Source organism: Plecotus auritus, assembly GCF_963455305.1.
Source record: "Plecotus auritus genome assembly, chromosome: 5".
NCBI lineage: Eukaryota > Metazoa > Chordata > Mammalia > Chiroptera > Vespertilionidae > Plecotus > Plecotus auritus.
The window spans coordinates 141,122,845-141,137,313 of NC_137776.1; the positions used below are offsets into that span (position 1 = coordinate 141,122,845).

At 42.4% G+C, this 14,469-nt stretch overlaps 1 protein-coding gene across 1 annotated transcript in view; it reads left to right on the forward strand.

The window, feature by feature from the left end:
- Positions 1-14,469, forward strand: part of MAMDC2 (MAM domain containing 2) — a 137,333-nt gene that overhangs the window by 100,280 nt on the left and 22,584 nt on the right. The gene's annotated exons all lie outside the window — the stretch shown is intronic.

The following is a 14,469-nucleotide window of genomic DNA, read 5'->3' on the forward strand; positions in this document are numbered from 1 at the left end:
TTGTTGTACTCCACACTCTCTTTTGCTATTGTTTTCAAAAGGGGTTATAGTAAGCATTTCATTCATTCATTTGACTTTCATTCATTCATTCATTTGTTTATTTCTTGATTCAAGCAGCATTTATTAGGTATATGCTCAGGACAGGGGATATAAAGATGAATGAGGTTCAGATTCACCCTTAAGGAGGTCACAGATGACAGAAAAGTGAGATACAGATATGTAAGGAACTAACACCATGCTATCTCACTATCTCACAGAAAGGCAGTGGAGAAAAACAGGAGTGATTCTACCAATTGGACATATGAAAAAGAGTGACAAATCGAGGCCTCACTGCGCTGGTATTTGGAGGGCTAAGGTTCAGACCATGCTGGATTCTAATTCTTGCCCCCACACACCTGACCCCACCCCTTCCCCCCATATCCTCTACTCACATGGCTTGTTTAGGGACCTGCCCACCTCTTTAGAGCGAGTCCCGCTCTTCCCTGACTCCCATGGAACTGGAGCAAGCCCTCCAGCAAATAAGGATGCCTCAGAGAATCTTCCCATGTCTTCTGAGGCTGACCTCCATCCCTCCCAGCAACAAATCCTCCCCAATCACTTAAGGAAAAAATGGATGGAGACCCAGTGGGGGCAGGGAAGTTCTCACAGTTTCGGGAGGAACTCCCCATGCCTCTGAGGAGATGGTACACTACAAAACTCTGGACACGTGTCTGAAGGTGGCCCCCAGTTTCCACAGGTCCCTGCGAAAGAGAACCAGCTCCTCGTAGAGGCCATTTGACATCCATCATCGAGGCGGGCCTTAAGAAAGGCAGGAAACTAAAGTTCACTGATGTTAACATATGCAGATGGGAATAACATACGAACAGTATTCCAGAGAAGAGATAAAATGAAAAGTCAGACTCTCCCTGACCATTTCCTACCCTTGAACCCAAACTTTGATTCCACTCCTTTTTCTGATGGTTTTCTCCCTGGTGGTTTCCTCCATAATTCTAAATACTGTATTTCTGCCTCCATTTCTTGATTCATTAACTTTGAGTATTTGCTAGCTCCCTGCTATGAAAGATAAAGAATTTAGCTTATTTATACCATTTCTTCTCCCTTTCTCTCTCTTCCTTTTACTTTTCTCTCAATTTCCTTTATAGCTTTAATCTACTTAACCATCTATTTTTGGATCCATACATTTAGATAGTGTCTCTTAACAAACACGATGTAAGATGAATAAATTTTCGCTCTGACATTTCCCTTCACTTCTTTGGCCCCCTCCATTCCTCAGAGTCTCTCAGCTACACAATTGCTTTTGCATTATCGTGGCTTATAACATTTATATTCCAGCAGGGATACCTCTGGCTTTCCCGATAGCTGGATTTCCCAGTGTGGGCCCCGTTGGCATTTGGAAGATGGCCTTTGTGTTTGCGGGGGAGGGGCATCCCTCACTTTACTGGATTTTTAACATCTGCAATTAGTGCAACAACCCAAATTATTTCCACACATTCTCAAAGGGCCCAGAGGTGCCATACCATCCTGGATGGGAACCATTATTCTGTAAATTGATTCTGAAAGATGAAATTAAAAAGTCCAGCCCTTCTGCAGTCCAATCTGGGTTCCCCAAGCAGCAGAGTTCTCATGAGGAAGCCCTCCCCTGTAAGAACTCTGAGACTTCCTATTGCTCTTCGGGAACAGGCTCGGACATCAGTCCCCTTTCCAGTTCACCTCTTGCTCTCTCCATTCAGACTGCATTGCACCATGAATTCCTGCTGCATACTCTGCTCTCTCTCACCTTGAGGCTTTGCACACCATTTCCTCTGCCTAGATGCCTCTTAATTCAATCACAGCTTAAATCTCACCTCCACAGAGAATCCTTCTCTGGCCCCAGAGATGGGTTAGAGTTCCGTGGCACCCCAGGCCTCCCATTTATTGTCTAGGAGACAGAATAACACAGTGACTAGGAGCATAGACACAGGAGCCTCTTGATTCAAATCCCCATTCCACCATTTACTGGTTTTTCAATCTTAGTTAGTTTTTTAAAAATTAAGGTGTAATTGACCTTAACATCCTATATAATAAAGAGCTAATATGCAAATGGTCATCACGCCCTTGTGCCCTCGCGCCCTTACTCCCTCGCACTGGAGCTGGGGGACCTGAGGCCACACCCCCCGCCCAGCACCGGGCCGGGGGACCTGAGGCTGCGCCCAGCGTTGGGCCAGGAAACCTCAGGCTGCACCCACCGCCCTGTGGGGCTTGATAGGGGTGGGGCCGGCCGGGTCTGGGTCTTGCATGATTTCGAGGTGCACGCGGGTGGGCGGGGACTTGACTCTGTGTCCTGTGGCATGCCCCAGACTCTGACAGGAGGGAGATTTTCTTATACATTTTACTAATTTTCTTTCATCTCTGACACTTCTATTATAGGGAAAGGGCAAATAGCAATATTAAAATATTTCCTCTAATTAATTCCCTTTTAATGTGCATGAATTTCATGCACCAGACCACTAGTATTAATATAACAAAATAATAATAATATAATATCATATATTCTATATAATATAATAGTGTAATTATAATATATTATTTATATAGCTTATAATCTATACTAATAAAAGGCTAATATGCTAATTAGACCAGTTCGACTGGAAACCTTCCAGTCGTCTGGTCCTCCTTCTGGACAAAGCCACGGTGGCAGGGGCTGAGACAGAGGTGGTTAGGGGTGATCAGGCCAGCAGGGGAGCAGTTAGGGGTGATCAGGCCAGCAGGGGAGGGCAGTTAGGGGCGATCAGGCTGGCAGGGGAGGGCAGTTAGGGGCAATCAGGCCAGCAGGCACAGGGGTTAGGGGTGATCAGGGCAGGCAGGTAGGTGAGCAGTTAGGAGCCAGCGGTCCCAGATTGCGAGAGGGATGTCCGACTGCTGGTTTAGGCTCATTCCCTGTGGGATCAGGCCTAAACCAGCAGTTGGACATCCCCGAAGGATCCCAGATTGGAGAGGGTGCAGGTCGGGCTGAGGGACCCCCCGCCCCGTGTATGAATTTTGTGCACCAGGCCTCTAGTACAATTACAATAATGTAATATAACTAACATTTTATTAGTTTCAGGTATATAACATAATGATTCAATATTTGTATATATTGTGAAATCACCACATAAAGTCTAGTTAACATCCGTCACCTTACATAGTAACAAAAATTATTTTCTTATGATAAGAACTCTAAAGATCTACTCTCTTAGCAACTTACAAATATGTAATACAGTACTACTGACTATAGTCACTATGCTGTACATTACATCCCCAGGACTTATTTATTTTATAATTGGAAGTTTGTACCTTTTGATCCTCTTCATCTACCCTCGCCCCACATTTCTACCTCTGGCAACCATCAAATCATTCTCTTGGATTTTTATTCTGTTTTGTTTTGCTTTTTTATGTTTCATATAAATGAGATCATCCAGTATTTCTCTTTCTTTGTCTGACCTATTTTACTTGGCATAATGCCCTTAGCACAGTTGTAAGATTTAATTCCTTTTTTTACTTTATAGCTGAATAATATTCTTTTAGTTTCTTAAATCTCTTTCTTCCTTACTTTTCTTGTTGGAACGCAAAACCTAAAAGATACTTGGCACACAGTCGATGCTCAATAATTATCTGTGGGGTGACTGTCAGGCTCTGACTTTTGAACAGTGGTTGTTGACCCTCATTCTAATCATTTTGGAGGCCTTTAAAACATTGATGCTCAAGATGTTCATTGTCCATTTCTCTTCTCCCATAAAAATATAACCTTCATAAGGACAGAAACCTTGTTAGTCTTATTCATTTCTGTATCTACAGCACTGTGCCTGGTGCAAAGTAGATCATCAGTAACATTTTGTTTAATAAATTTGGTTTGGTACTTATGTACTGAATGAATAAATAGAAGAATAATGAAAAATGAATAAATAAAATAACAAATGAGTAAATGGCTGGTAAGTGGCAGAGCTAGGATTTGAACCATGGTCTATCCAACTCTGAAGCTTGCCCTGTGGAACGGGTTTTCTTTGGTGCTCAAAGTTTTTAGCCTTGGGGAAGGCTTGTTCTTGTGCAGCTGGAGAAAGTAAGGCTCCCCACTTGCCTTGGGGTACAGATACCTTCTGTTATTTTATTTCTTACAGCATTCCTGCAGGGAGAGCAATGTATGTTCTTTTAGTGCCCTTGGCATCCTAGAATGCAGAGTAAGACTAACCCAAGATCATGTCCACTAGAAATAAATGTCTAAGCTCAGAGCTTATTGCACGGTTGTGGGGAGAACCTCCCTTGCCTCTGTTTTACATCCTCACCACCCCATCCCCAAAGCCAGTCAAGTGTGATTAGTCAGGGCCCAACCCGAAGAGAGCGAATGCCTGTATTTCACACCCGTCCCCTAGCTCAAAGCCATGTGTTTGAATTTTGACTGCGCCTAGCCTAACCATGGTGCTAATTTTCACTAGTGGAAGTGTTTGGTGGATATGTCTGAGTATGCTACACAGTCAAAGTAATAACAACAACAATCCCTTCCATTGGAGTTTGTGAGTATAACCTGCCTTAATAAAGGAGAACATTATTTTCACCTTTCAGTGAGGTGCCATCTCAAACCAGAGCTGAGCTGAGTGAGGGGTAGCCTGGACAGAACTGGAAGGAAGTCACAACTTTCAGCCTGTCTCCCTTCCTCATCCTGTTCCTCCTTCCTCACTCCTAACACACACGCTACCTGCTCTGTGCCTCCCCAGATGCCTTCCCTCCGGCTGTTTCTTCACCTTTCCCCCTCTTAGTTCTTACCCAGCCTGTTTTAAGAACAATGGGCTGGTTCAATGAACAACTCCCTTGCTAGAGTGTCTGCTATTTGATGGAAACTGTAATATAGAGCTCTGTTTAAGGAATGATAGCAGTGGTAAGATTTTCCCTGAGACCTTTCTAGCAAAGTATCTGTATGATGGATTCAGTGTAATGTTGTCACACCTATAAACAACAGTAACTTTTATTGAACACTTTCCCTGTGCCAGGCACCATACTAAGCATTCATTTGATGCTATAGCACCCTCGGAAGGAAAGCGTTAGAGCCCCATTTAACAGATGAAAAAAGCTTGGGCAGAAAATGAAAGACATTGTTTAACAGCACACAGCTATTAAGTGGCAAAGCTGAGAGGTAAATCCAGGTCTTTTTGACTCCAGAATCCATGCTTAAAAAAAAAATTACAGTTGATATTCAATATTAGTTTCAGGTGTACAGCATCATGGATAGACATTTATATAACTTACGAGGTGATTCCCCCAATAAATCTAGTGCCCACTTGGCAGCCATATATAGGTATTACAATAATATTGACTATGTTCCCTATGTACTACTTTACATCCTCGTGACTATACAGGTATTATAGATGCCAATTTGTACGTCTTAATCCCTTCACCTTTTCACCCGCTTTTTATATTATGCCTTTATGCCTCCCACATCTCTCCTAACATGGAAAGTATAGAATCAGGTGAAAATGGGAGCCCTAACTCAAGATTCCTAAAAATTTCTGGAGTTTTATTACTAATGGTGAGTTGTTCTATTTTAGAAGTAACTTTGGCTCCTAGGAGAGGTCAGAATTCAAGGTGGTTCAATACAGACAGGGAGAGCAGTGGGATAGAGGGAAATACAGCACAATGCATCAGGGACTGGGCTGTGGGTTCTGGGCCACTTATGCCTAATAGTTTGGCCTAGTTATGTAACCTTCCTGAGCCTCGCTTTTCCTCATAGGTAAAATGGGTAACTAGCATTACCTACCTCACGGGATTATGGTGAAGATCAGATGAGATGCATCATGGAAAGCCCTTAGCATGTACCTGGCACTGTAGTTAGCATTTATTAAATGCAGCTGGAGAAAGAGAGAGAGAGAGAGAGAGAGAGAGAGAGAGAGAGAGAGAGAGAGAGAGAGAGAGAGAGAATGACAATGAGAATGACAGATACTAGGGGAATTTTTTTCTAGGTCCTGATCCCCATAAGGTTTCATAGGCAATATCGCTATAGTACGTGGATATTTCTGCACATTGATTTAATAGTACTATACTTTCTTAATGAAATGGCTGCTTTTGCACAATCCTGAACAACCCAAAATAAATTTTGTAATGTTTTAGAAACATTTTGAAAGGGCAGGAATCATGAGATGGTTTTCTTGATTGGTTTTTCTCCGGCATGTTACTAAGTGGAGAGCAGGTAATCAATAATTACCCTGAGACTTCAGCACACCAGAGAGGGTAATGAGGAGAGGCAACATTTCACTCCAAAATGCTTTCCTTAAAAGCCAGATGTCGGGAGAGACTAGAGAGTCCTTGTCAGAAATTCCCTAATGATGCAGCATCAGCCTTCATGTACTTAAATCCTCAGTTTAACATTATGCTCCGTCACTGTAGCGCACATATCAGGTCCTGCAATATCTCCTGGCCTGAAGCTAGTTGTCCCTTTAGCAAAGACCATTGAGTAGTCTGTTAATTAGAAGCACTGAGAGGAACTCAATATTTTTTTCATTAAATATTTCTTTTGGAAAACAGTGCTAAGTGGCCCTTAAATAAGAGAACGTGCAGGCCTTCTGTTTCATCAGGTTTGGCTTAATGATCAGCTCAGCAGTCAGTAAAATCTTCATGGTAAATTCCTCTAAGTCTACATCTTTACTCTGTTATAGGATTAGAAAACAAACAAAGTTCCAAAGTCATTTATGGATTTAGAGAAAACCCCCATTTGGCCAATCTGAAAAAATTTTTAATACTTTTTTGTTTTCACTAGGCAAGAACCTATGTCAGCACTTCTCGGGGTGTGTCCTATGGGATAGAAATTTCTGGAGTTGTTCTATTGAAAGAGGGTTCTGTGATCAAATGAGTTGGGGAAATTTTACTAGGTCTCTATTCTTACACACACATATAAAGATTCACAATATGCAGAGTAACATATTAGAAACTCTGGTAAGTGCTATATGAAAAAATCCTGTTTAAGGTACCAGTTCCCGCAAAGTACTTGACAGAGAACCCTTGTCTTATGTAGCCCCTTTTAGCACCACCCTACTATCATAGCATGTAATCCATTACATTGAAGCTGTCTATTTCCCTGCCTAGTTACATTAATCTGACTGTAAACTTCTGAAGAAGATATCCATGTTTTAGTTCTTTTTTATTTAATCACTAGAGGCCCGGTGCATGAAATTCGTGCACAGGGGTGTGTGTTTCCCTCAGCCCAGCCTGCACCCTCTCCAATCTGGGACCCCTCGAGGGATGTCCGACTGCCCGTTTAGGCCCAATCCCACTGGGCCTCACAATCCAGGACTGCTGGCTCCCAACTGCTCGCCTGCATACCTTCCTGTTTGCTCCTAACTGCTTCTGCCTGTCAGCCTGATCTCCCCCTAACCACTCCCCTGCCAGCCTTATTGATGCCTAACTGCTCCCCTGCCAGCCTGGTCACCCCTAACTTCCCTCCCTGCCAGCCTGATCACCCCTAACTGCTCTCCCCTGCAGGCCTGGGTCCCTCCTAACTGCCTTTCCCTGCAGGCCTGGTCCCTCCTAACTGCCTTTCCCTGCAGGCCTGGTCACCCCTAACTGCCCTCCCCTGCAGGCTTGATCGCCCCCAACTGCCCTCCCTTGCAGGCCTGGTCCCTCCCAACTGCCCTCCCTTGCTGGCCATCTTGTGGTGGCCATCTTGTGTCCACATGGGGGGCAGGATCTTTGACCACATGGGGGCAGCCATCTTGTGTGTTGGAGTGATGGTAATCTGCATATTACTCTTTTATTAGATAGGATAGAGGCCTGGTGCATGGGTGGGGGCCAGCTGGTTTGCCCTGAAGGGTGTCCCGGATCAGGGTGGGGGTTCCCGTGGGGCATGGGGCAGCCTAGGTGAGGGGCCTGTGGTGGTTTGCAGGCCGGCCATGCCCCCTGGTGACCCAAGTGGAGGCCCTGGTATCTGGGGTTTATTTATCTTCTACAATTGAAACTTTGTAGCCTGGAGCAGAGCCAAGCCTTCTGCTTGCTCCATAGCGGCAGCCTTTTTTGGGGGGACTTATGTACCTTCTATAATTGAAACTTTGTAGCCTTAAGCGGAGGCCTGGGCCGGCCAGGGTGTGCGGAAAGCTTGGCTTCCTCCATCACCGGGGGCAACCCTAGCCTCCTGCTCTTTCCAGCTCCGTGGCTGCCGCCATTTCTGTTGGGCTATATTTATCTTCTATAATTGAAACTTTGTAGCCTTGAGTGGAGGCCTAGGCCAGCAAGGGCAGGCGGAAAGCTTGGCTTCCTCCATTGCCGGGGAAACCCAAGCTTCCCTCCTGCTCTCTGTGGCCGTAGCCATCTTGGTTGGGATTATTTGCATATTTGCTCCTGATTGGCTTGTGGGCATGGCAGAGTGATGGTTAATTTGCATATTACTCTTTTATTAGATAGGATTTATTAAAACCCCAAACTCTTCTCTTTGGAAAAACTTTCCGTCCTTACATCACGCTATCTTTCTATACCCAAAGATGGATGTAAGATTTACAAGATCCTTTCTCAATTTTCCATATCCTTTCTCTGTGCCCCCAGCCTCCATTCTGTGCTTGTGGTCACTGATACACTCACTTCCACATCACGCTCTCCCACCCCCAGGCCCTTCTGGCTTCTACTACCTTGGCCCTCTGAACCCTTGGCAGCTCCTTTCATCTACTCCCCCACCCCCCAGTCCCTTCTCAGCACAGCTAAAGAAAACCAGACTAATGAACCTCCTCCATTCCCTCAAGCTGCTGGGGAAATCTTTTCATTCATCTCACCTCTAGTTGACCTTCCTTCTCATTCCCCACCCAGATGTTCAGATCCATTTTCATTCACAAGTTTTCAACTTGATTCTCCCTGCCTCCTTCTTAGGATGTGACCCCATGGGTCATCTCCCAAAAGGATGAAGGCATTCAGCACAAGCCCCTTCAATTCTGTTCCTTTCTGAATCCTCACCAGCCTTTCTTTGTCACCTGATGAATTTGACAAAACCATCAGATCCATCTACACATTTTATCTCACTTTCCTTCTTCCTCTGGGGCCTTATTTCATAAATTATTCCCTCTCTTGTAAATCTTCATTAGTCCTTTGCAACATATGTTGTTCACACAAATGAACAAACCTTCCTTTCACCTTCATACCTATTTAAGCGTCCACCCTATTCCATTGCTGTTATCTTCAAACTTCTTGAAAAATGCATCTTCAATTACTGTCCGTGCTCCAGTGCATTTTCTCACTCCCCTATTCCTTGCCTTCTGACCTTGGCCTTCTACCCTCACAGGGCTTATCCCATTGATCTTGCTGCAGAAATCATCATGCCTGAAAAAATCAATCCTCTCCTTCTCTCAAAGTCCATCTCAAGTGCCCCTTCCTCGGAATCTATTATCACTCATTAACTTGTGTTTTACTTGTTAGAATGAGATTTGTATAATAAAGGATCCTATGTCTGGAATAGGAAGACTTGGCTTCAAGTCTCAACTCTGACATTAACTATGTAGATCAGAATGCCACGTCACCTCTCTTGAAATAAGGACCTGTTTTAAGAGAACTGCTAAGTCTCTTCTACCTCCTATTTTATTTTTAGGCACCTTCACATCAAGAACTGACCTTTAACGTTGTGTAGCACAATCCTCATGGATAGCTTTCTTTATTTCTTTATTTCCTCATACAATAATATCCTTTTAGCAAAAAAAAAAAAAAAAAAAATCAATGAAATTTAAGTCTTGGATTTGGATTTCTGTTTTTAAAATCTTTCTTTTAAAAGCAGAAATCTAAGGGTTTTGAAATTTTTAAAGATAATACTTGGAAGTTCATCAAACAGAAGAGCAGGTGTAGTAAGTTTCTGGAAAGATGTATAAGTAGGTGACTATTTAATAACAAGATGCCTGGTTATAAAAGGATTAAGGAACCAGCAAAACACTGTGTAGACAAGATACATGAGAGGAGATAAATTTCCTATCACATTTCACGATGTCTGGGAACACTGGAAAAGAGCTGCTCCCGAACACTAACGCCCCAGCATAAGGAAAGTAGGGCAACTGAGTACAACATAGAAATAGCAAGACCATTACTCACAAGATAATCAGTACATATAGAACAGATTATAACGGTTCCATACACAGGGCAAATTATACCGTTAAGTGGAATAAGTTTTAACATGGAAATGAATGGAGGGGCTAAGTATGGGAAAGGAGCCAACTCCTGAGTTTTTTAAGCTACACACAGTGTCTGTTGTCAGTCCAAGAATTCTACTTTAAATATGAATAAGGCAGGATTGAGGTATTCTGGGTTTTGTTCTCTTTCATTTCCTTCCAGGTATTTGTTGAGGGTTTGTGCATTTCATGTCAGCTTATGGGGAAAGGACTGGAAAGACTGATTAGCACAACTGGTAGCCGCTAACACAGCCGACAGGGATGTAGTGTTTATGTCACTGCATTCTTTCATGACTTTCCCAAGGAATTAATTTCATGGAATATTGCTGATTACCATATTTGTCCTCACAGTACCATGGAGGTATCTGAAAAGACAGAATAGGCATTCTTTCCCATATTTTTATTAATAAGCTTAAGTAAGCTAACATTTATTCCAAGGATTGCTTAAAACCTGAAAACACTACCTTCCACCACACTTCTAAATTTCTAATCTTGGTATTTCACAGCCTTAAAATGGATGCATTTTAGGGATTCTTTTCGCAAGTATTCTGGATGAGGCAATGTTAGTTTTTGATACTCCCATTGAGCATCTTCAAGGATCTTCTGGTTTTCTGAGCTCATATATTAAGTGAGTATTTCTGAGCTCATAGACCAGGGAACTAACTGTAAACTGAAATCACTTACTGGAAATTGGCAATTTAGACATAAATAAAAACTCTCTACTTTCACTTGGGGAAGAATACCTTATTTCCTTTTGCATAGATATCCCCATCCTTTTCTCCTCCTCTTGTAAGATTTTCTCTGGTTATTTTCTGCTCTGTCTTTTCAGTGTCTACCTCTAGTAGAGGTGTCTCTCCATATGGTCCACAAGCCACTTCTCTATGGCATCTCCCACCACACCACTGATGGACCGCGAGCTTCTATTTTCTGTTCAATGTCAGATTACATGTGTATCTATACATTGCTCAAGGAGGCATTGCTATTTGTGGCCTGCCTGTTTCATCTCAGTCTTCAAACCAAGACATTTGATCCTCCTTCTGTTATCGGTATCCCCATCTGTTACTGGCAGAAGTAAAGTTCTTGCAGGGAAAATAATTTTCTGAGGCCCCCACAGCAGGATGAGATATTGTGGAAAGTTTTATTGATGATGTAAAATTAAGAGGGTTTCCTTACAAGGTCCCATCTCCTTCCATCTCACCATGGACAAAGTCCAATCTTGTTTTTAGCAGTAGTCTCTACTCCATAGTAAAGCACAGTCCAGTCTAGCATCTGGCTAGCTTAGCCTATGCTCCCAGCTGCAGTCTATGGCATGTCAGGTCCACGTGGTGATGGGCCATGCGGCTGCTTAAGGCCACATGGCAATCTAGTGTATGGGCATGTGTGGGTCATTCTTGCTCTGTGACCCATACTCACCTCCAAAGCCATGTGCCCTAAGCATGTACCCTCACTGGGAATCAAACCATGACCTCCTAGTTCATAGGTCGATGCTCAACCATGAAGCCACACCGGCTGGGCAGATATATTTCTAGATGGCATTTCAATTACATTCATCAAAAAGAAAGCCTCCAAACATACAAAACTCTAGCCATAACAATTGTACTTGTAGGGGTTTATCATCAGGAAATAACGGTTATGCACAAAGATTTAGCTACCAAAATGCATCTCAGCAATAGTTGTAAAAGTTGAGAAATTGGAAACTGCTCAATTATATATCAGTAGAGGTTGATTTAATAAGTTGTGGCATAGTTTAAGAGGGTTTAGTGTTACGTGAGCTTTAGCCACAGCTTTTCAAGTCAAGGATCTACACTTTGCTTTGGAGATCAATGAAAATGAGGCTGCTCAATCTTTATTGCTTGTCAAAGCCAAAAGTTGAATTAAATCAGATGAGACTTTAAAAAAGAAAAACAAAACAGATGGCTCATATAAGAAAAAAAAGTGTTGGTCAGCTAAAGACATTTAAAAACACATGTCATTCTGCCTTTTGTGGGTTCTGAAGACTAAATATAGTATCTGCAGGAGGCATGCTATTACAATTTAGCAACTATTTCCCAAAACATGGCTGTGATTCTAAAAATGCTAACGTTTCATACTCATTTTTCTAGATAGAGCTACTCTCACCCTGTCTTTGGGGATTTGTGAAAATTAGTCAAGTGTCTTAACATTTTAATTTTAATTTTGTTTTGCTTTGTGTTTTTGTATTTTTAAAATTATATTACAACTTATTGTCAAATAGTTGAATGAATGCAATTTCATTATATAGCATATCCTACAATTGTGTCAATAGCATCTTTATGAAAAGCTCTGGGATTTCACTGACTAGATTACAGTCATTTTGTGAATAATTATTCCATCTACTCTGTAGTTGCCATATCCAAATTTATCTGTGCAAGGGATTCCAAAGGATTTTAACCTCATCAGACAAAAAGTTAAATTTAACCCAGAATCAACTCTCTGGTAAATTGTTGAGGTCCACCATGTATAATAAACGCCTAACTAGGTTTGTTTTGTGAACATGGGTAATTTATGGTATTGGCATAGGATTGAAATGCTCCTATGTGAAGATAGAAGGCCATTTCTGGAAGCTATCATTCACATGCTAATTATAAGCCTAACTGGGGCCATTCAGTTGGTAAAGTAGATGGTGGACTAACCCAACAACCTGGCCATGGCCAACTATATCTATCCAGCAGACCATGGAAACTACTATAAAGACAGTGTGGGTCGCGGGGGGGGGGGGTGGGGGGGGGGTAGGGGGGGAGAGAATATAGTGAAAAACCAGTTAATATAGCCTGTGTTTAATTCTTTAATACAGACAATCCTTTTTAACTGCACAACAAAGGTTTTCGGTTGTATATTCCACATCTCCTAGCAAAGCTTGATTTTTTTTCCCTCCCTTAACAAAATACTATTCATTGTGTTGGGTCGTCCTTAAACTATGAGACTTCATAAAGTTAAGATCAGTAACCCTAGTACTTTTAAAAATCCAATCTGACTTGGTTTGGAAAATAAGCTCCTGACATATCTGTTTCTCTACTTTTTCTTTCCTAGGTGCTTTAACCAGGAACTTTAATGGACTTTTACTGATCTAGGGGCAGTCTAGCCCCTCTGACTAACACAATCTTGTGGTTGGGTTTCTCTACAGGCCCTCTCTCCACCCCACTGTAAGGTTTAATCAGAGATGTAAGACTTAACCCGACCGAAACCAATAAGTTGACCAAGACAAGCAGGTTAAAGCGAAAAATCGCGTTTATTGAAAGCTCTCGGGTGAGGTCCCGCGGTCCGAGAGCACAGGCCGGGGGAGTCACACTTATTCACCGGTGGGCTTCACCAGTGGGCTTAGAGAAAATGAATTCAAATTCTAAGCAAGGTTACAAGCAGAACTTCCCTTTTTATTAAAGAGCCAGCCCTATGTGCACTTAGTGGTTATCTCGCTGCTGGCCTTGAAAACAACACAGTTCTATCCAATTAAAAAATGCACCTGGCATGGCATTGAAATTATGGGCATATCTAGTCTCTGGCCTACAAGGTCAGACAGCTTAAGTTTATTTTCCTCATTATTCAAGCAGGCTAGAAAGCAAAGTTTGTAAAGTTCCTGCTTTCCCAGCCCCAGACCTTACACTCACTGCTTCTCCCACACTTCAAAAAACTTTAGGAAATAGTTAAAGACTTTGCTCAGTTATTTTTTAGGATTATGTTGTTTTAAGGGAGTAGATCATTCTTTTTCAAAAGAGAGAAGGATGAAAACAAAGAAGAGATTCCATTGCCCTTGGACAATGTGCAGTTTTGTGAACAGGAAATTGGAGCAGTAAAGCCCTGCTAATCTCATGAATGATGATTCAGTTCGAGTGTTAGTACATCTCCGTTGCTTTTACACTCCTTTGACTTTTGTTTCCAGGGCTTGGAGGTATTTCTTTCCTATTCGAACCACTCCCCAGTGATGTGCAGGAGAGAAAACCAACTCAGTCTAGTCCACTTTTAAAGTAGTAACAACTGTTCTGTTCTGACCTGGGAGAAGAAATAGGCTGAAAATAACAGTGAATCAAATAATGAGGTAACAGATCTGAAAGTGCCAGCACAGGGAGGACACAGAATAGGAATTTAGTAAACGGGGTTTTATAATCCCTACAGCAGTTTCTACCACCCTGGACCAGAGGAGATTTTGTCCCTGCCCCAAGGGTATTTGCCAGTGTCTGGAGACATTTTTGATTGCCATGATTTGGGGGTGATACTGGCATCTAGCAATATCGGTATCAGATTACTATGTCACAAACTACCCTAAATTAACCCCTCCACCTCAAGAAGCCCTCACAATGTAACATGGCAGCACAAGAATAGG